The 25,177-nt window shown below is 35.6% G+C and overlaps 1 long non-coding RNA gene across 2 annotated transcripts in view; it reads left to right on the plus strand.

Moving 5' to 3' along the window:
- Window positions 1–1,091: 1,091 nt before the first annotated feature.
- LOC144577861 (uncharacterized) overlaps window positions 1,092–25,177 on the plus strand; it is a 70,949-nt gene continuing 46,863 nt past the window's right edge. The window contains exons 1-2 of one of the 2 annotated variants that reach the window (XR_013522636.1): window positions 1,092–1,571; window positions 5,198–5,274. This is a non-coding gene — a long non-coding RNA (uncharacterized LOC144577861). Of the gene's footprint in view, window positions 1,572–5,179; window positions 5,275–25,177 lie in introns of those variants that run through there. The other variant, XR_013522630.1, reaches the window with a different exon arrangement.

The raw sequence follows: 25,177 nt of genomic DNA on the forward strand, positions 1-25,177 counted from the left end.
TAGAGAGTTGTCCATTCTCTATTTATTTATTTAAAATTTGTATTCACATTACTGTTAGCTCATAAATATTTATTTGTATGACTTGGTGTATAATTGAATATTATTTATTTTCATGCTCAAATCATTACAATTTTGGACACTGGGGGCTCTGTCAGTTAGTATCTATGTCCTGTTGATATGACTTTATCCATTTTATTTTTAGTAAGTCTTATATTTTGTCACTATAAAATGCTCATCTTGTACAGCCTTGCCCCATCCTAGATTAAGTCATTTCTCCCAGGATCCCTGGTTCCAAAGCTATAGCTATAGCTTTGAAATGGGAGAAGCTTTGAATGATCTGTGTGGTAAAGGGTTAGAATTGGAAGCAATTAAACTCATTCTGAGCTTAATATAGACACAGATCAATACATATAGAAATATTTATACATGCATGTATATAGAAGGGTTACACACATATATATTCTAGCTCTGTCAGCTGAGAGGGCCTAGCATCAATTAAGCATACCTATTGCCCAATTATTGCAATATACCATAGTGATATTATATATAATACATAATCATTATATATTACACCATAATATATACAATATAATAAGTGTTGTAATTGGGAAGTATATACATATATACACACATAATTAATTCCCAATAATATGATGTTGGCTTCTCCATTGCCTTAAAGGACCTCTTCCCTGTCATAAAAATGCCTTCAGTTTTCAGAGATACGCTATCCTCAACTATCAGTTTAAAATTTTTTTTTCCTGAACATTGCACACACTCAGAGACTCCAGAGATAAATGATGGAGATTTCTACCTATCAACATCTATCACCATTATGTTTGGACTGCTATTACAGCTAGGATCAAGCGTGCCAATGGTTTATATTCCATGGCATTTAGCATATCTTGACTCAATTCTATTTTTCAAGTGTAGGCAGATACTGTATCAAAAGAGTAGGATAATTTTTTGACAATAAAACAAAATTTTTTAAAAACAATTATTCTGGTAGAAAAAAAAACTATTCTCCAGCTCCTCAATTGCACTATGTTTACCTTTGTTTCTAATTGTGTCTGATACACTAGTATGGAACAGCATACATTTATTAATTATTTAATAAGTATATATGTGTGCCCTTACTGTCAGCATGAAAGTATTTTCATACACTATCCCCTTACTATCAGCATGAAAATATAGCATGAAATCAGGGCTATATTTTTTCTACCAAAAAGATAACAGAATAATAATTTTTGCTTTAGATATAGAAGATATACCCAAACAAAGATCTAAACAAAATATTTATTGAGAATTTCATTGTAAATTATAGTGATATATTCAAACTCATTTGAATATCCCTCCAGCTCTTGCCATGGGAGCCTTTGGGAATTGTCTCCTTAGCAGCTCCTCATCCTTTAGTAAGAAAACACTCTGTAGACATTTTTTTTTTTTTTTAGATGGAGTTTCAGTCTTGTTGCCCAGGCTGAAGTGCAATGGTGCAATCTTGGCTCACCGCAACCGCTGCCTCACGGGTTCAAGTGATTCTCCTGCCTTAGCCTTCCAAGTAGCTGGGATTACAGGTATGCACCACCACACCTGGCTAATTTTGTGTTTTTAGGAGAGACGGGTTTTCTCCATGTTGGTCAGGCTGGTCTTGAACTCCCAACCTCAGGTGATCCACCCATCTCAACCTCCCAAAGTGTTGAGATTACAGGCCTGAGCCACCATGCCCGGCTGTAGACATTCTTTCTACCCATTCCCTTGACTCCTCTATGTATCTAACTTCTTTAAATTTTTCCCTCAATTCAGAGCCACACCTCAGATTCTGATGTTTAATTTTGCAGTGCTTTGCTGTGTGTGTATATTTTGTAGCCTTAGGCGGAATTGTGAAGGTAGGAAAAACAAAACGAAGCAAAACGAAACAAACATTTATCAGTTTTAGCTTGTGGTGAACTATCTAAAATTCAAGTAGGTCTTTCATATGGTCAAAGTTAGCCTCTGCTAACAAAGCTAATACGTACAGTTCTCCTACTATTAGCAGGGTTTCACATTTCATTGGCCAGTAGAAAGCTATGGAATATTGTTTTCCCAATAATAAAAAAATACCCAAGATTACACAGGAGCCAATTACATTACAATGTAGTTATTAAATCTCAATGAAACAAATTTGTGATATAGCAATATATATGCTTGTTTATTAATGTACATACATATGACTAAGATCAACTGGCACTGCTAATAAATACTATAATTTGAAAGTTATAGAAATAGAAGAGTGTAAACAATAGTTAGATAAATCTGTAAGAACTGCAATGTAATATAAACATATAATTTATATGGCTGACAAATTTACCAATACAATTAAAACTATTGTGGTTTGTTTCCTAATACATAATGAATGAAATGCTAGATTCCAGTTTGAAGTCAGTGAAAATAAGATATTAAAATTTTTCTTCATCCAGTATATTGATACTCTTAATTTTATCTAGGTATTCCATCAGAGTTCATGGATTCTAGTTTAAAAAATCGTGTCTATAATTATTTATGTAGTACTCTTCAACTGTGTTTCATATCAAGATCTGTTTTGTCAACCAACCAAGATTTGGTCAATGTCAGAACTTACAACAAATAGAGAAAAAATAACTTTGTCTGGCTCAAAGTGGACTTGAATACACTCATTTTCTCTAGTCTTTCTGTTGCTGCTCTTATTTTATGATTTGACTATATCATAAGTATCCTAACATCTCATTACTTTGATTTATAGCCCTCTCTAACCCATTTTCCATTCTGAAGCCAGAATGATTTTCAAAGATATTAATTTGATCATGTGAATTAGGTAGTATCCTTTCTTTACCTTACTCCCCAACTCCTCAATTGCATTGTGTTTACCTTTGTTTACAGTCATGGCTGGTACACAAGGATGGAACAGCGTACATTTACTAATCTCCTAATAAATATATATTTATGTCCTTACTATCAGCATGAACCATTACTAGGAAATTGTGTGTGTGTGTGTGTGTGTGTGTGTAGAAGAAACTGGAGTGCAATGAATGCCATCATCCTGATCCCTGCAACATTTTCTGCCTTTCTGCAAATTGTTTCCTTTTCCTTTATGCTTGGGTTTTGGGGAATGCATTAATTTTGTATTGCTCTGAACATTTTCAGGTCATAGTACTAGCATTTTTAATATTACTGCTGGAAGGCATAAAAGTGTGTCCTGGCAATGACAAAATACATTGAGAAGCAATTTACGTCCTAAGTAATTGTGGCTGAATGAAAATGGAAATTGAAAAAAGGTATATCAGGTTTTTTTCTTTAACTGGATAAATTTCCAGTGATTTATTTTGTGCTATCTTTTTTTGAAAAAAGAATGTTTTCCTTGCCAAGCAAATTTGACGGTGTAAAAGATCCAATTTATTGAAATAAGTTTTTGTAATAGCTGCATAGAGAGTATTGGTCTCCACCCATTTTCAGCACTTTTCTATGACCAGTTCTCTCTTGTGGCCCATCACTTCTCTATGTTCACATAAACACTATTTGGTACATAGAGTGCATCTAAATGTTGTATATTAAACTAACGCTGATTAATAGAAGTACTGGACACATCAACTGTATATCCTATCTTAAGCTATCTCAAAACTTTTTCTAACTTAAAATAATTTAATGTCAGAGTTAATTATCACATAGAAGCAGCTTCCTGCACTAGGCTAGCAGTTAAAAATAGTGCTTTATTTATTTATTTTTGCAAAGAGATTCAAGGAATTGCTAATACTAATATTTGGGTAATTTTTTACTTTAATATCTAGGGTAAGTAATCGTCTATTTTAAACAACTATTACAAAATCTATCAATAGTTCATATTTTCATTAAAATATTTTTTACTGAGTTTGTTTATGGTACCATTTTTAAATGTTGCTGATAACTAATTAGGATGGTATGAAACTTACTGTGACATAACTGTTCAGAATATCAAGTTTAAGCAAAGAGTTTTGGGAGAAACACTGAATATTAAAACAAAGAAGAATATAGAGAGCACATTTGCATACATGTTAAGAATGAATTATGAAGAAATAAGTATGTTTTGACTTTTCATTCTAAGCAGATGAGACAGACCATATTGTGTTGTGCTAGCTTTCCATTCCCCCTCCTTACTGCTGAGGATGTATTTGTGGAACATGTTTGAGGAGCTGTATAGTGGACTGGCCAATTTAAGAAAGCATATTGCAAGCAATATAGCAAGCAAAATGGACCACTTTGTGAATACAGGCCTAGGCAGAGTGGTTGGTTTATATACAAGTATTGAGTTTAAATGTTTCAGACTATGGCCCCCGAGAAGTGTTGTTTGTCAGTGGATTGTTTGCAACATGAATCTAACTGGGTACTTTTATTTAAAAAAAAATTAAGAAAACTTTGGGCTAGAAATGAAAAGTAAATTATACACATACACTGTGCTTATACATGAAGAATTTCATTTAATCTAATAATATTAGAAATTATCTAATGTTACCTAATACTACCTAATGTAATATTATCTAATACTACCTAATGTAGATGACAGGGTGATGGATGCAACAAACCACATGGCACGTGTATACCTATGTCACAAACCTGCACGTTCTGTACAAGTATTCCAAAACTTAAAGTATATTAAAAAATCTAATAATATTGTTCATAGAGCCTATGCTGACAAGTATTAAGTTGATGAAAAAGTAATTGCGGTTTTTGCCATTACTTCCAATGGCAAAAACCGTAATTACTTTTTCATCAACCTAATACTATATAAATAAATCTAGAATATAGCTACTTTCCTAATTAAGAAGTAACACTTTTTTAAAAAAGAGCTTATTTCCTAATTAACTTTAATATTCATTCTGTACTTTTATTTTTTGAAATATATATTCTATATAAAAATTCTACATATTTCTATGTACAGTGCATAAGGAAATAAATACATTATTTCAAAAATCATTTGCATAGAAAATACTAATATTAAAGATGTAACAAGAAAATACTACTCTAAATGTATGAAAAAGGAAAACTCATGAATAATGCATTTCTCTTAATGCAGAGTTTGCAGAAACACATATTAACTCCAATTTACAAATGTCTATTACCTATTGCTTCTGAATCATTATTTGTAATATTTTTGTATTTTTCCTGTTTTAAAATAATAATTTTTACAGGGCCCTTGCCTTTTTTTTAAAAGGCTATTCCGGAGAAGACTCAAGATGGCGCTGTGAGAACAACCCAGGATTGGAGTTCTTCTCGTTGAATCTGCAAATGGTGAGTCAGAGCGGCATTTCCAGACTGATCTTTGTTGCCCACAGAACGGGGAAACTCCCAAGTATAAAAAAGACATGGGACGCCAGGCAGTAGGTCTGCCTGGCGAAGCCGGCAGCCGGGGCGGTGGCGGCCAGCCCTACCCAGCAATCCCCACAGGGCACACTTGTCTGGGTGCCCTGTTGAACCGGCAACCTGAGACTTGAGAGGGCTGGACTTGAGACTGAACGAGACTTGGACAGTAGGCCAGCGCAGGGGATTGCAGGGATTGGGATACCCAGTGGGACGAACAAAACCATGATTTCAAACTATCCCGAGCAGACGGTCCGAGACGCTCTGTGGGGGAGGGGCATCCACCACTACCGAGGCAACCCGCCCCAACTGAGATACACGCCCACTGCTGACGCAGCCAGCCGTTGCCGAGGCAACCCGCCCCAACTGAGATACACGCCCATTGCTGACGCAGCCAGCCATTGCCGAGGCAACCCGTCCCTACTGAGATACACGCCCACTGCTGACGCAGCCTGCCGTTGCTGAGGCAACACGCTACAACGAAGAGACTCCGCCACAGGGCGTGGCAGAGACCACAGCAGAGCCGGCAGGAATAGCGCGAATCACACAACAGCAGGGCGGAGCCTCGACAGCCAAACAGTGGCTAGTCTGCCTTCTAGCTGGGCAGGACACCTGATCGGACATCCGTAAATAAAGCCCAAACCCCTCAACACAGAGCATTTGAGGAAAAAAAAAAAAAATGTGTTTTTTAATGAGCTCTGTTGCAGCAGAATAAAACATAGCAGCCTAACAGCCCTGAATGAACAACAGAGTGTACAGCTCAGCAATTAAACCCCTATAAAGTACAAACTGTCTCCTCAAGCAGCTCCCTGACCCCTCTATATCCAAAAGACTGACATTAGGCAGGCATCATCCTGGGACAAAGAGAGCAGAAAAAGAAACTGGTAGCATCCCTCGCTGTGCCACAGCTACTAGAGGTGCACCCCAGACAAGCAGGGTCTGGAGCGGACCTCAGCAGTCATACAGCAAAGGCGCTAGACTGGTAGAAGGAAAACCAAGCAACAGAAATACTTCATCATCAACATTCTGGGTGTCCACTCAGAGACCCAAACGAAAAGTCAGCAACTACGCAGACGACCAGCGGACAAATCCACAAAGATGGGAAGAAACCAGCACAAAAAGGAGGAAAACACCCAAAACCAGAACACCTCGCCTCCTAGAAAGGACCAAAACTCCTCACCAGCAAGGGAGCAAAGCTGGACGGAGAATGACTGTGACGAAATGACGGAATTAGACTTCAGAAGATGGATAATGAGAAACTTTTGTGAGCTAAAAGAACATGTTTTAAATCAATGCAAAGAAACTAAGAACCTTGAAAAAAGATTTGAGGAAATGATAACAAGAATGGATACCTTAGAGAGGAATATGAATGAATTAAAGGAGCTGAAAAACACAATACGAGAACTTCGCGAAGCAAACACAAGTTTCAATAGCTGAATTGACCAAGCAGAAGAAAGAATATCTGAAGTCGAAGACCAACTCAATGAAATAAAACGAGAAGCCAAGATCAGAGAAAAAAGCGCAAAAAGGAATGAACAAAGTCTCCAAGAAATGTGGGACTATGTGAAAAGACCTAACCTACGTTTGATAGGTGTACCAGAAGGGGACGAAGAGAATGAATCCAAGATGGAAAATACTCTTCAGGACATCATCCAGGAAAATTTCCCCCACATAGCAAGACAAGCCAACACTCAATTGCAGGAAATACAGAGAACACCACAGAGATATTCCGCAAGAAGAGCAACCCCAAGGCACATAATCGTCAGATTCAACAGGGTTGAAATAAAGGAGAGAATACTAAGGGCAGCCAGAGAGAAAGGTCAGGTCACCCACAAAGGGAAGCCCATCAGACTCACAGCAGATCTCTCGGCAGAAACACTACAAGCCAGAAGAGAGTGGGGGCCAATATTCAACATTCTTAAAGAAAAGAACTTTCAACCCAGAATTTCATATCCAGCCAAACTGAGCTTCAGAAGTGAAGGAAGAATAAAATCCTTTGCGAACAAGCAAGTACTCAGAGATTTTGTCACCACCAGGCCTGCTTTACAAGAGCTCCTAAAAGAGGCACTACACATAGAAAGGATCAATCAGTACCAGCCATTCCAAAATCACACTGAATGCTAAAGAGCTTCAACATAATGAAGAATCTACAACAACTAACAGGCAAAACAGCCACTTAGCATCAAAATGGCAGTATCAAATTCACACATAACAATATTAACCCTAAATGTAAATGGACTAAATGCACCAATCAAAAGACACAGACTGGCAAATTGGATAAAAATCCAAAACCCATCAGTGTGCTGTATCCAGGAAACCCATCTCACATGCAAGGATACACAAAGGCTCAAAATAAAGGGATGGAGGAAGATTTACCAAGCTAATGGAAAGCAAAAAAAAGCAGGAGTTGCAATTCTCATCTCTGATAAAATAGACTTTAAAGCAACAAAGATCAAAAGAGACAAAGAAGGCCATTACATAATGGTAAAAGGATCGATACAACAAGAAGAGCTAACGATCCTAAATATATATGGACCCAACACAGGAGCACCCAGATACATAAGGCAAGTTCTTAATGACTTACAAAAGGACTTAGACTCCCACACAATAATAGTGGGAGACTTTAACACTCCACTGTCAATATTAGACAGATCAACCAGACAGAAAATCAACAAGGATATCCAGGGCTTGAACTCAGACCTGGAGCAAACAAACCTGGTGGACATTTACAGAACTCTCCACCCCAAATCCACAGAATACACATTCTTCTCAGCACCACATCACACCTACTCTAAAATTGACCACATAATTGGAAGTAAAGCACTGCTCAGCAAATGCAAAACAACTGAAATCATAACAAACAGCCTCTCAGACCATAGTGCAATCAAGTTAGAACTCAGAATTCAGAAACCGACCCAGAACTGCACAGCTTCATGGAAACTGAACAACTGGCTCTTGAATGTTGACTGGGTAAACAGCGAAATGAAGGCAGAAATAAAGAAGTTCTTCGAAACCAATGAGAATGAAGACACAACGTGCCAGAACCTCTGGGACACATTTAAAGCAGTCTCTAGAGGAAAGTATATAGCAATAAGTGCCCATATGAGGAGAATGGAGAGATCCAAAATTGACACCCTATCGTCAAAATTGAAAGAGCTAGAGGAGCAAGATCAAAAAAACTCAAAACCCAGCAGAAGACAAGAAATTACTAAGATCAGAGCTCAGCTGAAGGAGATTGAGACACGAAAAAGCCTTCAAAAAATCAATAAATCCAAGAGCTGGTTTTTTGAAAAGATCAACAAAATAGACCACTAGCCAGATTGATTAAAAATAAAAGAGAGAACAACCAAATAGATGCAATAAAAAATGATAAAGGGGAAATCACCACAGATTCCACAGAAATTCAAACCATCATCAGAGAATATTACAAACAACTCTATGCGCATAAACTAGTAAACCTGGAAGAAATGGATAAATTCCTGGACTCCTGTGTCCTCCCAAGCCTAAACCAGGAGGAAGCTGAAACTATGAATAGACCAATAACAAGGTCTGAAGTCGAGGCAGCAATTAAGAGCCTACCTCACAAAAAAAGCCCAGGTCCAGACGGGTTCACAGCAGAATTCTACCAGATACACAAGGAGGAGCTGGTACCATTCCTTCTAAAACTATTTCAAACAATCCAAAAAGAGGGAATTCTTTCCAAATCATTTTATGAGACCAACATCATCCTGATACCAAAACCCGGCAGAGACCCAATGAGAAAAGAAAACTTCAGGCCAATATCCATGATGAACATAGATGCAAAAATCTTCAATAAAATATTGGCAAGCCGATTGCAACAGCAAATCAAAAAACTTATTCATCATGATCAAGTAGGATTCATCCTGGGGATGCAAGGCTGGTTCAACATACGCAAGTCTATAAATGTAATTCACCACATAAACAGAACCAAAAACAAAAACCACATGATTATCTCAATTGACGCAGAGAAGGCATTTGACAAAATTCAACAGCCCTTTATGCTAAAAACCCTCAATAAACTCGGTATCGATGGAACGTATCTCAAAGTAATAAAAGCTATTTATGACAAACAAACAGCCAATATCATACTGAATGGGCAAACACTGGAAGCATTCCCTTTGAAATCTGGCACTAGGCAAGGATGCCCTCTCTCACCACTCCTATTCAATATAGGACTGGAAGTTCTAGCCAGAGCAATCAGGCAAGAAAAAGAAATAAAGGGTATTCAAATAGGAAAGGTGGAAGCCAAATTGTCTCTATTTGCAGATGACATGATAGTATACCTAGAAGACCCCATGGCCTCAGCCCAAAAACTCCTGAAACTGATAAACAACTTCAGCAAAGTCTCAGGATATAAAATCAATGTGCAAAAATCACAAGCATTCGTCTACACCAATAACAGACTTAAAGAAAGTCAAATCAAGAGCGAACTGCCATTCGCAATTGCTACAAAAAGAATAAAATACCTTGGAATACAACTCACAAGGAACGTAAGGGACCTCTTCAAAAAGAACTACAAACCACTGCTCAACGAAATCAGAGAGGACACAAACAGATGGAGAAACATTCCATGTTCATGGTTAGGAAGAATTAATATCGTGAAAATGGCTATACTGCCCAAAGTAATTTACAGAATCAATGCTATCCCCATCAAGCTACCATTGACTTTCTTCACAGAACTGGAAAAAACCACCATGAACTTCATATGGAACCAAAAGAGAGCCCGCCTAGCCAAGTCAATTCTAAGCAAAAAGAACACAGCGGGGGGCATCACACTACCGGATTTCAAACTATACTACAAGGCTACAGTAATCAAAACAGCATGGTACTGGTACCAAAACAGAGATATAGACCAATGGAACAAAACAGAGGCACCGGAGGCAACACAACATACATACAACTATACAATCTTTGATAAACCCGACAAAAACAAGCAATGGGGCAAAGATTCCATGTTTAACAAATGGTGTTGGGAAAACTGGGTAGCCATGTGCAGAAAGCAGAAACTGGACCCCTTCCTGACACCTTACACTAAAATTAACTCCAGATGGATTAAAGACTTAAACATAAGACCTGGCACCATTAAAACCCTAGAAGGAAATCTAGGCAAAACTATCCAGGACATAGGAGTAGGCAAGGACTTCATGAACAAAATACCAAAAGCATTGGCAACAAAAGCCAAAATAGACAAATGGGACCTAATGAAACTCCACAGCTTCTGCACGGCAAAAGAAACAGTCACTAGAGTGGATCGGCAACCAACAGAATGGGAAAAAGTTTTTGCAGTCTACCCATCTGACAAAGGGCTGATATCCAGAATTTACAAACAACTCAAGCAGATTTACAGGAAAAAAACAAACAAACCCATTCAAAAGTGGGCAAAGGATATGAACAGATACTTTACGAAAGAAGACATATATGAGGCCAACAATCATATGAAAAAATGCTCATCGTCACTGGTCATCAGAGAGATGCAAATCAAAACCACATTGAGATACCATCTCACGCCAGTTAGAATGGCGATCATTAAAAAATCTGGAGACAACAGATGCTGGAGAGGATGTGGAGAAAAAGGAACACTTTTACACTGCTGGTGGGAGTGTAAATTAGTTCAACCATTGTGGAAGACTGTGTGGCGATTCCTCAAGGCCTTAGAAATAGAAATTCCATTTGACCCAGCAATCCCATTACTGGGTATATATCCAAAAGACTATAAATCCTTCTACTATAAGGACACATGTACACGAATGTTCATTGCAGCACTGTTTACAATAGCAAAGACCTGGAATCAACCCAAATGCCCATTGATAATAGACTGGATTGGAAAAATGTGGCACATATACACCATGGAATATTATGCAGCAATCAGAAATGATGAGTTTGTGTCGTTTGTAAGGACATGGATGAATCTGGAGAACATCATCCTCAGCAAACTGACACAAGAACAGAAAATGAAACACCGCATATTCTCACTCATAGGCGGGTGATGAAAAATGAGAACACATGGACACAGAAAGGGGAGTACTAAACACTGGGGTCTATTGGGGGGAAAAGGGGAGGGCCAGTGGGAGGGGGAGGTGGGGAGGGATAGCCTGGGGAGAAATGCCAAATGTGGGTGAAGGGGAGAAGAAAAGCAAAGCACACTGCCATGTGTGTACCTACGCAACTGTCTTGCATGCTCTGCTCATGTACCCCAAAACCTATAATCCAATAAAAAATTAAAAAAAAAAAGACTATTCCGTCTTTGGGAATTTCTTTTGCCAAAATCTCCCATGGAAAACAATGTTAGGAAGAATTTGTGGAGAAGATACAGAATGTATAGATCTATGTAATACACCAATGATTTTGCTATATCCTTCTTCTCTGTGGAATGCAGATTAAGTAGGAAAGAATCAATTCTTCTCATGACTTTTGATGTAAACATTCCCATTTAATTGCATCTAATTGGACATTTCAGTCAAATTACAATTTCAATTTCCTGTATCATCTTCGACATCTATGATATGATATGCAGAAGTAAAAAATTATCAGATTTAGTGCTATTTTATTGTTAGAAATAGCTTTCAGAAGTACATCAGTCAAATGAGTGTTTCTGCATGAAGATTTTTGTGTCTCCACTCGAAAGGCTTAAAAAGGTTGTTATTTCCACTTAAGTAGAAAAATGTGAAAAGATAACGATGTTATAATTAGCTATTAAATGTAACTGCTATAATTACATAAAATTATGTGATTCTAAAATAGAAAGTGAGGAAATTATCCATAAAAAGTCAATTTTATGTAACAAAATATAAAAGTAGACTTCTACATTTACTTAAATTTTATAGCATTAGTGTGGGTATCACCTAAGAAAAATTATTTTTTAGAGCCCCACAATTTTTTAAAAGTCTTACAGATATTTGATATATTAAAACAAATGAACAAAGAAAATTGTTTTAAGGTGTAAAATATCCTGTATTTTATAAAAACAAATATTTTTAAAATATTTATTAAGTATAAAGGCACCAAATAGTCTTGTTTATATTGATACATTTCTTCAACAACTATTTAGCATTTAACAAGAATTTATTTATTTTTATATTAATTTATTTTTTGAGGCAGGATCTCCCTCTGCTGCCCAGGTTGGAGTGCAGTGGCACGATCATGGATCACTGCAGCTTCGACCTTCTGGGCTCAAGTTATCCTCTGATTTCAGCCTGCTGAGTAGCTGGGACTACAGGCACATGCTGCCACTATGCCTGGATAACTTTCTTTTCTTTTACTTATTTCTTTCTTCTTCTTCTCCTTCTCCTTCCCCTTCCTCTTCTTCAGTAGAGATGGAGTCTAGATGGCCAGAGCAAGTGGTCTTCCCACCTGAGCCTCACAAAGTGCTGTGATTACAAGTGTGAGCCACTTAGAACTTAAAGGCTAGAAAGAGCCTGGCCTTTAAGAAACTTTATAAAACACTTCATTATCTTCTAGTAATGTATCAAGGAGATATAATATTAAAAAGAACAGACGTTTCCTGAACTCATGGAAATAAAGGTATGAGCAAAATAAATAATATAAATGCAAATAGTATAATGCTATAATAAATTTTTTTAAGAATTCTCTCTTTGAATATGACAGAGGTCTCTTTGAATATGACCTCTCTGAAAAATTGAGACACAAGTTGAAAAATGGGGATTACCAAACATCCAGCCATGAAATATGTGAAGAGAAGAACACAGTCATACAAAGGGTCAGTTTGGAATTGTTAAATTTGAAAACTGCATTAGAAGTCCAAAGCACAAGCTTGAACTGTCAGGTGAGACCTTTGAGCATGTTGATTGTATTCAAAATGTGAAAATGTATTAGAATAATTATGGCAAGAATAATTAGAGAAATTGTGGCATATATACACATACTTACATACATATGCACATACATATTTGCGTGTAATATACACACATGTACATACACACATGTGTTGTGTGTATATACATATGAGCATAATATACACACATGTACATACACACATAGGTGTGTATATAATGTGCATAACACATGTGTACATGCATGCATATGTGTTGTGTGCATTTGTGTGTAATATACACACATGTACACAAGTATATGTTGTGTATGTATATATATACATGTGTGTATATATATATAGTATGTATATATAATACACTCTATATATTGTATATATATGTTGTGTGTGTATGTATAATACACAATATTATATATAATATATAGTGTGTATATATAATGCATGTATATATATACACAATATCTATGTTATATGTGTGTATATATGTATATATACATATGTGTAATAAACACATACACATGTGCATACATACATGTGTATATATGTGTAAACATTACACGTGTACCTACATGTATGTAAATAGTTTGTACATTTTATTTTTATATATGTGTATGTATTACACACATATTTGAAAATAAAACAACTTTGCCCAAAAAGACATGAGAGAAAAGAAACCAAAATGCAGACACTTGCATAAATAAAATTAAGAAGTAGAGAGAGAATGCAGGGGAAAAATCATAATTGAATAATAGAGAACGTAATTCAATATGGAGTGTTCTAAGGGCTCAAAAGATGTATTTTAGTTTGTTTACTTTTTCAGCAGTACAAGTTCACAACACTTTTCTGAAATCTGTGGGCCAGATATAATTCAAAAACTTGAATTGGTCAGGTGTCAAGTTGGTAATATGCTTTATTAACTGTTTACCATGAAATACCTTTAACGAGTCTAAAGTAACACTCTAATAAAATATTAATATTTCAGCAACAAAATGTAAAGATATTCACACCAAATACGATAAAGACTGTAAGTGACTTTGCATTAATTCAGATCAAGTTTGAAAGCTTTTTTTTCCTTTTTAGATCTCAGGTTTTCTGATTTGGAAGTTGAGAAAGACTTGTTATATTTCTACAGTAGAAGACCTATTTGTGCTGATTAATAGGAGCCAGAATAGAAAAGGGACTGATGATGCAGAAGACAGGTAGAGATCTAATAAAGTGAAATTTCTTACAGTGGCAAAAATATGGGTTTCACTATGTTTCTGTACATTAGGGAACTCATGTTCCTCTGGGTAGTTAAAAGATTGCCAGAAAGAATTACAGCATTGACAGGTTTTCCATTGAAAGGAATCAATTTCCAGCAACTCAATTTTCATGTGAACTTTTCTAAAACTATGTCTCTGAAAAATTTATCTATGCTCAGGATACATTTTTTGTTCCCCAAATAATGGTATCACTCAAAATCCTAATATAGTATATTATCTTGTGATGGATTACTTCTGGAGTACCAAATAGTAAGGCTATCTAATGAGAATTCAATATTTCAGTCTAGAGTTTCTCACTTTTCATGTTCGGTCTACATTTTACCTATCTATCTGTCTATTTATCTATCTATCTATCTATCCATCCATTCATTGGTCTATCTATCTATCTATCTATCTATGAATCTATCTGTCTGTCTGTCTAATATATCTCTAGTAATGTGAAGCCTGATATTAGAAAAGTGGCATATTCATCCATGTTGAGATGTTATGAGTTAAGATGTATGTAGAAATAAAGTGCAGAATACTTTCCTTAAATGAATTTTATATTCTCCAACTGATTCCTTTACAACGATTTCAGAAAAATGTCAGATACTGTGATAGGAATCATGTTGGAGAGTTCGAGTAGTGCAAAACGTATCAGTAAGGGATAATGAATGTTAAAAGTGGTTTGATCCCTGTACTTGAGCAAAACCTATTTTTTTAAATGTATTCTCAATTCACAGCCCTAGAATGTGTTATTAACTTGAAAGAAAAACTACCCCAAAGATCTAAAAGTGATGCTGGTTTTTTGTAAATAAGTAAAAGTTTTCAAGACTAACAAAATTTCAAGCTACATGGGACAATTACCAATGTATGGTGTGTGAGGGAGGACTGTAAAAAGTTTAGATGTCACTGAATGTTTTTCACTAAGGGGTTTAAAGCATTTTATACCATACAAATCAATAAAATGTCTTTTATTTTCAGTGAATTTTTTTCTAAAAAAAAGTTTATTAAATTCTACCTCCTTAATAAGCAAATGTCAAAAGCATTTATAGATTAGCAGTAGACTGACATGTAACTAAATATGTCTTTCTCATTATAATACATCTATAGAAAAAGTTTATTATAAGTCTAATTTTATCTATAGAAAAATATGCTTTTTAAAGACTTAAACATAAGACCTGGCACCATAAAAACCCTAGAAGGAAATCTAGGCAAAACTATCCAGGACATAGGAGTAGGCAAGGACTTCATGAACAAAACACCAAGAGCATTGGCAACAAAAGCCAAAATAGACAAATGGGACCTAATGAAACTCCACAGCTTCTGCACGGCAAAAGAAACAGTCACTAGAGTGGATCGGCAACCAACAGAATGGGAAAAAATTTTCGCAGTCTACCCATCTGACAAAGGGCTGATATCCAGAATTTACAAACAACTCAAGCAGATTTACAGGAAAAAAACAAACAAGCCCATTCAAAAGTGGGCAAAGGATATGAACAGATACTTTACGAAAGAAGACATATATGAGGCCAACAATCATATGAAAAAATGCTCATCGTCACTGGTCATCAGAGAGATGCAAATCAAAACCACATTGAGATACCATCTCACGCCAGTTAGAATGGCGATCATTAAAAAATCTGGAGACAACAGATGCTGGAGAGGATGTGGAGAAAAAGGAACACTTTTACACTGTTGGTGGGAGTGTAAATTAGTTCAACCATTGTGGAAGACGGTGTGGCGATTCCTCAAGGCCTTAGAAATAGAAATTCCATTTGACCCAGCAATCCCATTACTGGGTATATATCCAAAAGACTATAAATCGTTCTACTATAAGGACACATGTACACGAATGTTCATTGCAGCACTGTTTACAATAGCAAAGACCTGGAATCAACCCAAATGCCCATTGATAATAGACTGGATTGGAAAAATGTGGCACATATACACCATGGAATATTATGCAGCAATCAGAAATGATGAGTTCGTGTCGTTTGTAGGGACATGGATGAATCTGGAGAACACCATCCTCAGCAAACTGACACAAGAACAGAAAATGAAACACCGCATATTCTCACTCATAGGTGGGTGATGAAAAATGAGAACACATGGACACAGAAAGGGGAGTACTAAACACTGGGGTCTATTGGGGGGAAAAGGGGAGGGCCAGTGGGAGGGGGAGGTGGGGAGGGATAGCCTGGGGAGAAATGCCAAATGTGGGTGAAGGGGAGAAGAAAAGCAAAGCACACTGCCATGTGTGTACCTACGCAACTGTCTTGCATGCTCTGCTCATGTACCCCAAAACCTATAATCCAATAAAAAATTAAAAAAAAAAAAAAAAAAAGAAAAATATGCTTTTTTGCCTAATATTTAATTACTTTCAAAATTAGAAACAAATTAAATATATGCTCATGTACTGATGTGTACACAAATATACACATCTAGAAAAAAATCAGTGACTTTAATCCTATCCCTTCTCATTTTAGGCACATATCATGCAGAATTATTTGTTTTAATAATGACAAATGTAAAATATTTCTCAGGTTTATGTAAAACATTACTAGAATGATTTATTAATATGATATCTAAGTAGTTTTAATCTTGCTAGATTTTAATTATTCATCATATAGTTATTTTTCTAGAATTTATTTCTTGTTATTAATAAGCTCCTTTTAAAATGTGCCTTAATATATTAAAATTAAAAATAAATTTAATTGGGCTGGGCATGATGGCTAATACCTGTAATCCCAGGACTTTGGGAGGCCATGGCAGGTGGATAATTTGAGCCCAGGAATTCGATACCAACCTAAGAAACATGGTAAAACTCCATCTCTTCAAAAGAAAAAAAAAAGAAATCTGAGCATGGTGGTGCGTGTGTGCCTGTATTCAGACCTAATCAAGACACTGAGGTGGTGTATCACTTGAGACCAGGAGGTCGAGGCTGCAGTAAGCTGTGATTGTACCACTGCACTATTGCCTGGGCAAAACAGAAAGACCATATAATTAAATTTATTAATTAAGTCATTGTGTGTGTGTGTGTGTGTGTGTGTGTGTGTGTGTGTATGCAAATACATTTTGTCTATAGTGGGGGACTGGTCTTAGAACTGATAGCAGCAGGAGGCAGGCAAACACTAGGCAGATAGGGGTGGACCCCCTGTGAAACCCCATCTTCAAATCAAAGACAGTTTAAAGACTGAAAGCCGAGCTACAAGTCTCAGAGAAATCCACAAACCAGATTGAGAACCTCTCTTCCCATTTGGTGCATTTTCCCGATTGATCCCCACTTTTCACCCATTTTACATATACGTACCCTTCCTTAATTGTTTTTGTACACTGTCATGCCCACCTTTGAGTGGTGCCTTTGTTTTAGCCTTTTTTTGCTTACTCACAGACCAGTAAGTCAGCATCCATTCCTCCATTCTGAGCCTATAAAAGCCCTGGACTCATCCATACTTAGGGACTGCCTGCCTTCGGGCAATGGGGGCAGCTACCCAACTTCAGGTAGAGTAGGGGGATGCCCTCTCCATTTCTCCTTTCCACTGAGAGTTGTTGCTAATAAAACTTTGCACCCTGCTCACCCTTCAGCTATCAGCATAACCTCATTCTTCTTGGACTAGGGACAAGAACTCACAACCCATTTAATGCAGGTATGAAAAAGGCAGTAACACTGTAGCCCTTGACCCTCCATTGATGCTGGGCAGCCACTCCATGCAATGGGAAGGTCTATTGGAATTAGGCTGACCCCAGACCTGCTGGCCAGATTGGGGGCCACAGGACTGGAAGAGCTATTAACAAACCCCAGTTGGCCAGGTTGCAAATGGTGGACTGAAAGGGCTGTTAACATGCTGTAACACCTCCCTTGGGGCTTTGGACTGTTGGCATCCCTGTTCAGCCACCATATGATCCCCTCATGCAGATGCTGGGACACAGGGCAAAGGCAGGTTGGGTCATGCCTGGCCCAGCTGCTGGCTGAGTACAGATTCTGTGGTAAGCATGGGATCTGGGCCAGAGTGCATGCTGTTGGCCAAGTGGGCGAGGTGCCTCCTGTGGTGAGCCCAGGGCTGAGTGAGGCCCAGGCAGGGACATTGCCAGCCACTGATGTCTCAGGCTGGTGAAGGGGCACCAAAAAAGTCCTGTGTCAGAAATAAAAGATCATGCTTCCTCTGTATCTGTGGAGAGAAATTTCAGGTAAGACTGATGATTTAATTTGGATAAAATGAGAGGATTCCTCTTCTGATGGCATTATTTTCTCAAGTATTATATATCATATGCAAATTCACTCCAGATGCCCTGTGAAGATTTTATTTAAAGCAGGGAAAAAGTGTAGAATAGCTTTTAAATTCATAGAGGAATATTATTGTCTGGACATATTTGTCTCTGTGTCTTATCTTCCCAAATTCTAATCTCATTGTAGAAAGAATAGTAAATAAAGGCTGATGGTAATACAGAAGTGATGATAGTCATAAAGTGACCTGAATCAATGTATCCAAAATTTGAAGACTCAGTATCTGCATCATTTTTACAAACCATTTATTACAATTCTACCTCAGTGTTCTCACTTGTCACACAAAAGTATGTTCTCAAAAACTGTTTTTCCAAATATGTGTTTATAGTAGTAATAATTGGTTTAATTCTAGAGATTTTGAAATATGTATAGGCTAGAAAATAGGAAGGCTATTCATAACTGAAAAGGAAATGTACCATAAGATTAAGATCTGAAAAAGGAATAGACACACAAATGCATACAACAAATATACACCTGTATAGAACAACATGTGAGACTATTTTTCTGAGGAATTGTTAGGCAACAGGATAGAGAAAATGGGAATCATCAGAAAACAAATATATGATATTTGTGGCAAACTGAAAAGTAACATTGCATTGTTTAGGGATAAATGCATATATAACAAGCCTACAAATATACCAAAGTTAAACAAGAACACCAAATCGAGAATAATAGTTACTTCTTAAAGGGAAAGGAAGATGAGATACAGATGAGTAACTCAGGAGCAGCTTGAGTGATAAGGGGATGTATTATATTTTAAGGTAGATACTGGGAAAATAAATAGATGTTTTATTATTAAATATACATTAATGTACTATCTGTATTAATATGTCTATGTCATGTATTTCATTTTTTTAAAAACTGAAAACAGAAATTAAGCTTTGGATGTTATCTGCAACTTTTTCAGGAGTTAAGCCTGAACTAGACAATTACTAAATGTTACATTTTAATATAGGCTTTTATCCAATGATAACCAAGGTCTTCAAATTGCTAAGAGGTCAAGGGATCTCTTCAGTCTTGGGGCATTCTCTTCTTTCTTGGTATTTTAGCTGTTTCATCATTGTCTCATTTGTTATTAGGCAGCTTTGTAATCACAATACATTTTTAATAAATATTTTATTTGTATTCTTTTCATTGGAGTGAATAGCATCTTCTGATAACTTTAAATATATTTCTAGAGACTAGTGACAGAAAAAAAATTGATACTGTACTGCTTATTCCAGTTACCACCAATTTAACATTTACTCTAAGATTTGTTGGTTAATATTGCTGATTTTCTCAAGATGAATTCATTTTGATTTTTAGTGACCATATTTGGAAGAGTTTAGACATTTAACATTGCTAGTAAATTTAGTTATAAGTTGAAAACAATAAGTAATTTCTCTAGTCCCCACAATAATGAAGATTTATTTTAATCAATTTTCCCATATATTACTATAAGTTCATAGTCCGCCCTTTGTGCTTCACTAAAACTTTGCAGTTTATGAACTCTCATGCAGATTGAGCTGAAATTTCTCCAACGGCACTGTTTACACTATGTATTCTAAACAAATATACTGATAAAAAGCAATGACTTACTTAATTGTCCAAAACCAGGCAACTGGTTTGAACACATCTCTTTTTGAGCAGATTGGGTGTTGTGGTCCTCTACACACACGGTCTGTTTACTAAGTGTCAGGAATGAGATGCACATGTGTAAAGATTTAGTTATATGGGTAAAATTCTGGTTAGTGACCCAAGAGAATTAATGCACCTTTTCCCCATTAAATAGTTACCAGAAAATTAGATAGGCATTATAGAGAATACAGGCTATGATACAATGTTTTGGTTTCATGAAAATAATAAGCCTAGTTTTCGTATTATAGGCACGGCTGTATTTTGGAATGAAAAGAGCTTATTTATTAAAAGTGAAGAGTATATGCTCTCAGCTGTTTTTCCAGATTCACTTTCTTTTTCTTCTCTTTTTGTCTTTATTTTTTTGTGCTTTATTTCCTAAATGTAAATATCATAAGGGGTTCTGCTGTATATGTTTAAATAACAAAGAAAATTATTTTCCATCTAAATGAAGCAGGCTCTTTGGGACTCTAATTCTTCCCATGTTCCTCTTTGTACATTAAGTTGACTCTTCAAGTAAAATATACCACATGTACCAAAGCTCTGATGTCTACTGCTACATGTGTTTCTTCAAAGGCAGCACCTCAGATGTTGACCTCTTTGTCATTCTGATGTTGTCCCAGGATCCTCTCTATTGGTCTTTTTGAATATCCTTTGTAGTGCCACATGTAACTGAAGCAAGTCCTGGGATGCATCAGCACATTACGAATTCCAGCTGCAAGCAAGCTTCCTACTGGAGCTTAGGAATTGGAAAGAGCTCACAATATGCCCTCTGTCTTGTTAAAATAAGGGCAAAAAGAAAGTTGTTAAAAGAAAAAAAATGTAAGGGAGATGACGCTCGAAATAGCCTGTATGCAACTAATCCATGGGATCTGTTACAAGCAGTTGAATTTAGTATTAGCTACTATTTTCTTACAGCAAATATGAAACAAAATAATGACTCTAAATCACTGTTTTTTAAATTCTCATCAAGTTGTTTGCTCTTTTTCTTCTTTACAAAACTCACCATCACCTTTATTCCACTTTGGGGTATAGGATAAATATATATTTTTAGAAGACATTCTTGAAAATAACAAAAAACAGCAAAACTCTGTAGGTTGCATATTAAAAAAGAAAATAGCCAAACATTAGCACCTTAGTACCTGCTGATGTTTGTAAAGTCAGTATACAGACTGGTCTTGAGTATGATAAAAGAAATCATTTTCAAAATCAAGCTCACAAAATGATCAACATACTGTTTTCTTGTTCTATTTGGCCAAAGCCCAGATAATTCTGTTTTATTATATATTGTTTGAATTGGAGTGTCTGCTTCTCTTCTTACTGTTGTTATTCTAGTCATACAAAAGTGCTACCACAAAGTTTATTTTCTTTGAATACAGTAAGTATGTAAATTGATCATGTGAATTCATGTTCAGTTCCTCCTACCACTCTTAAAAGCATTTTATTTTGGGGAAGGTGAATGCAGATTTATTGTCTTCTCTGTGAAGTCAGTGTTTTTTCAGTATCTAACCCTATTTTACCTTACTCTTCTATCTTGTTAAGCTCATTTTCCTTCAAAATAAATTTGCTCACTTTTTCTTTATTAGTTTTTCTTTGTCATTCTAAATGTTCAAAGAAATCTGGACCACTTCAAATCTCCATCTTAGAATGGTTCATCATAGCCCATTGTTGCAGGAACTAGAAACATATTGTGAGTCATGCTCGGGTTTTGATTACAAAGTTTTGGACCTCTTTAATCTTAGTACATAGCTATCATAATGACATATACCTTCTTTATCAGCCTGAGGATTTCTGTTATTTAACTGCTGTATTAGAGGTTCCATTTGAGGGTCTTCTGTACTCTGTTTCATGCCTGTCTTGGAAAATAAATGTTCCAGGAGCTTGTTCTCAAAGGATCTGTTTGAATTAATCTGTGTGTGATCATGTATAACAAGTCTTTATTCTACATTGTCAGCTGATTGATTGATAGTAAAGATGAGTTTAAAATCATAAATTGTAAAGAATTTCTCTTCAGAAATTTTTATTTGGTTAAATGATACATAATATAAAAGTTATCATTTTGACTTTTTGAAGTCCACAGTTCAGTAGTGTTAAGTATATGCAAATTATTGTGAAATCAATGTCTGTTAACCTGACACTTTATACCCATTAAGAATAAACAACACACCCTTCCCCTCTTCCCCCAGTCACTGGTAACCACCATTCTACTTTCTGTCTCTGTATATTTGACTACTTTAGATATCTCATATATGTGGAATGACACAGTATTTGTCTTTTTGCGATTGACTTAATTCACTTAGTATAACATTTTTAATGTCCATCCATGTTATAGCATGTGACAAGATTTCCTTTCTTTTTAAGGCTTGATAATATTCTATTATATGCATATACCACATTTTGTTTATCCAGCCATCTGTTAATCAACATTTGAGTTGCTTCTATCTCTTGGCTGTTGTTGTAAGTGTTATCTTTAATATGGGTGTACAAATATACTTTGAGACTATGCTTTCAAAAAAATTTTTGGATATGGACCCAGAAGTAAGATTGCTATTTCATATAGTAGTTTTATTTTAAATATTTTGAGAAAATTCCATGTTATTTGTCATAGCAGTTGCACCACTGGGCAATCCCACCAAGAGTACATGAGTGTACTAATTTCTCCACATTCTTGCCAAAGTTTTCTGGATTTTTCTGTTTGTTTGTTTGGTTTGGTTTTTGTTTTTCATTTTGATAGTAGCCATCCTAATGCATATGAGGTGCTATCTCATTGTGATTTTGGTTTGCATTTCTCTGATGATTAATGATGTTGAACATTTTCTTATATACGTGGTCATTTGCATATATGCATATATTTGCATGTATGCATTTTCTCATATACTTGGTCATTTGCATATTTGCATATATATGCAAATATGCAAATGACCAAGTATATGAGAAAATGTTCAACATTATTAATGCCTATTCAAGTTTTTGAACCATGATTTTTAATTGGGTTATTTGACTTTTTTATTGTCGAGATGTTGTTTCTATCAAATTCTGAATATTAGTTCCTTAGCAGATGTATGATTCATAAATATTTTCTCTCATTCCAGATATTATCTTTCATTCTGTTAATGCTGCATTTTGATACACAAAAGTCTTCAAGTTTAATGGAGGTCCATTTGTCTATTTTTGTTTTTATTGCCAGAGCTTTTGGTGTTATATCTGAGAAATCACTGCCAAGTCTAGTGTTATGAAGCATTTCCCCTAGAATTTTTATAGTTTTATTTTGGATATTTAGGGCTTTAATTTATTTTGAATTAAATTTTGTATATCATGTGAGGGAGGAGTCAAAATTCATTCTTTTACATGTAGTATACAGTTTTTCCAACACTAATTCTTCAAGAGATTTTTCTTTCCCTATTGAATAGTCTTGGTATCTTTGTCAAATCATTTTACCACATACAAGTGGCTTTATTTCTGGGCTTTCTATTTTATTCTATTGGTCTATTTATCTTTATGCCAGTACAATACCTTTTTGATGACTGCAGATTTGTAATGTTTTGAAATCAGGAAATATGAGTATTCCAGCTTAGTTATTCTTTTTATTGTTTTAGCTAATTTGTGTCCCATAAAATTTCAAATAAATTTTTGGTTAACTTTTGCATTTTTGCAAAAAAAATGTTGTTGAGAAATTGTATTGATTCTGTAGATTGTTTTGGATACTATGGACATCTTAACTACATTAAGCCTTCTAAGCCATAAACCTGGTATATCTCTTTATATATTTATGGTTTTCTGTAATTTCTTTTAACAATATTTTGTAGATTTCATTACTCAAGTCTTTTACCTTCTTGGTTAGGTTTACAAATGAAATAGTTTTTTTAATTTTCTTTACTGATTGATGACTATTCATGTACTGAAATGCAACTGATTTCTTCATGTTGATTTTGCACCTGGCAATGTTGCTAAATTTGTTTATTAGTTCTAACAAGTTTTGTTGTTGTTGCTGTTGTTATTCTTGGGGAGGAGTGAGTATTTCTAATTTTCTACTTGTAAGATAGTGCTATCTATGAACAAAAATAATTTTACTTCTTCCTTATTAGTTTAGATGTGTTTTATTTCTTTGTCTTGTCTAATTTTATGGCTAGAATTTCTCATAGTATGTTGAATAAAAATGGCAGAGTGGGAATTCTTGCCTTGTGCTTAATCTTAGAGGAAAATCCTTCAGTCTTTCCCATTGAGTATGACAGTTGTGGGCTTTTCATAAATGGCCTTCATCCTGTTGAAATAGTTTCCATCTATTCCTAGTTGGTTTTTATCATGAAAAGGTGCTAAATTTTGTCAAATGCTTTTTCTGAATTAATTGAGATTATGGTATGGATTCTTTTTCTTCCTTATGTTTATATGTATTACAGTGATTGATTTTTGCATCTTGAAACATCTATGCATTCCAGGAATAAATCCCACTTGGTCATGGTGTATAATCCATGTGATATGCTACTAAATTTGGCTTGCTAACATTTTATTGAGGATTTTTCATCCATATTTCTAAGGGATATTGGTCTCTAGGTTTCTTTGCTTGTAGAGTCTTGGGCTTTGGTATCAAGATAATTCTGACCTTACATAATGAACTTGATAGTGTTTCTATTTAAACTATTTTGAAGAGTTTGAAGAGAATTGGTGTTAATTCTTCCTTAAATATTTGAGAAAATTTGGTCACTGATTTAATCTCCTTACACATTATTGGTCTGTCCAGATTTTTTATTTCTTCTTAATTCAGTCATGATAGGTTGACTTTCTAGGAATATACTCATTTCTTTTAGGCTCTTCAATTTATTGGCATACAATGGTTTGTAACATTCTCCAATTACCCTTTATATTTTGGTGGCATCTGCCCTA

This window comes from Callithrix jacchus, chromosome 1 (assembly GCF_049354715.1).
Source record: "Callithrix jacchus isolate 240 chromosome 1, calJac240_pri, whole genome shotgun sequence".
NCBI classification, from domain to species: domain Eukaryota; kingdom Metazoa; phylum Chordata; class Mammalia; order Primates; family Cebidae; genus Callithrix; species Callithrix jacchus.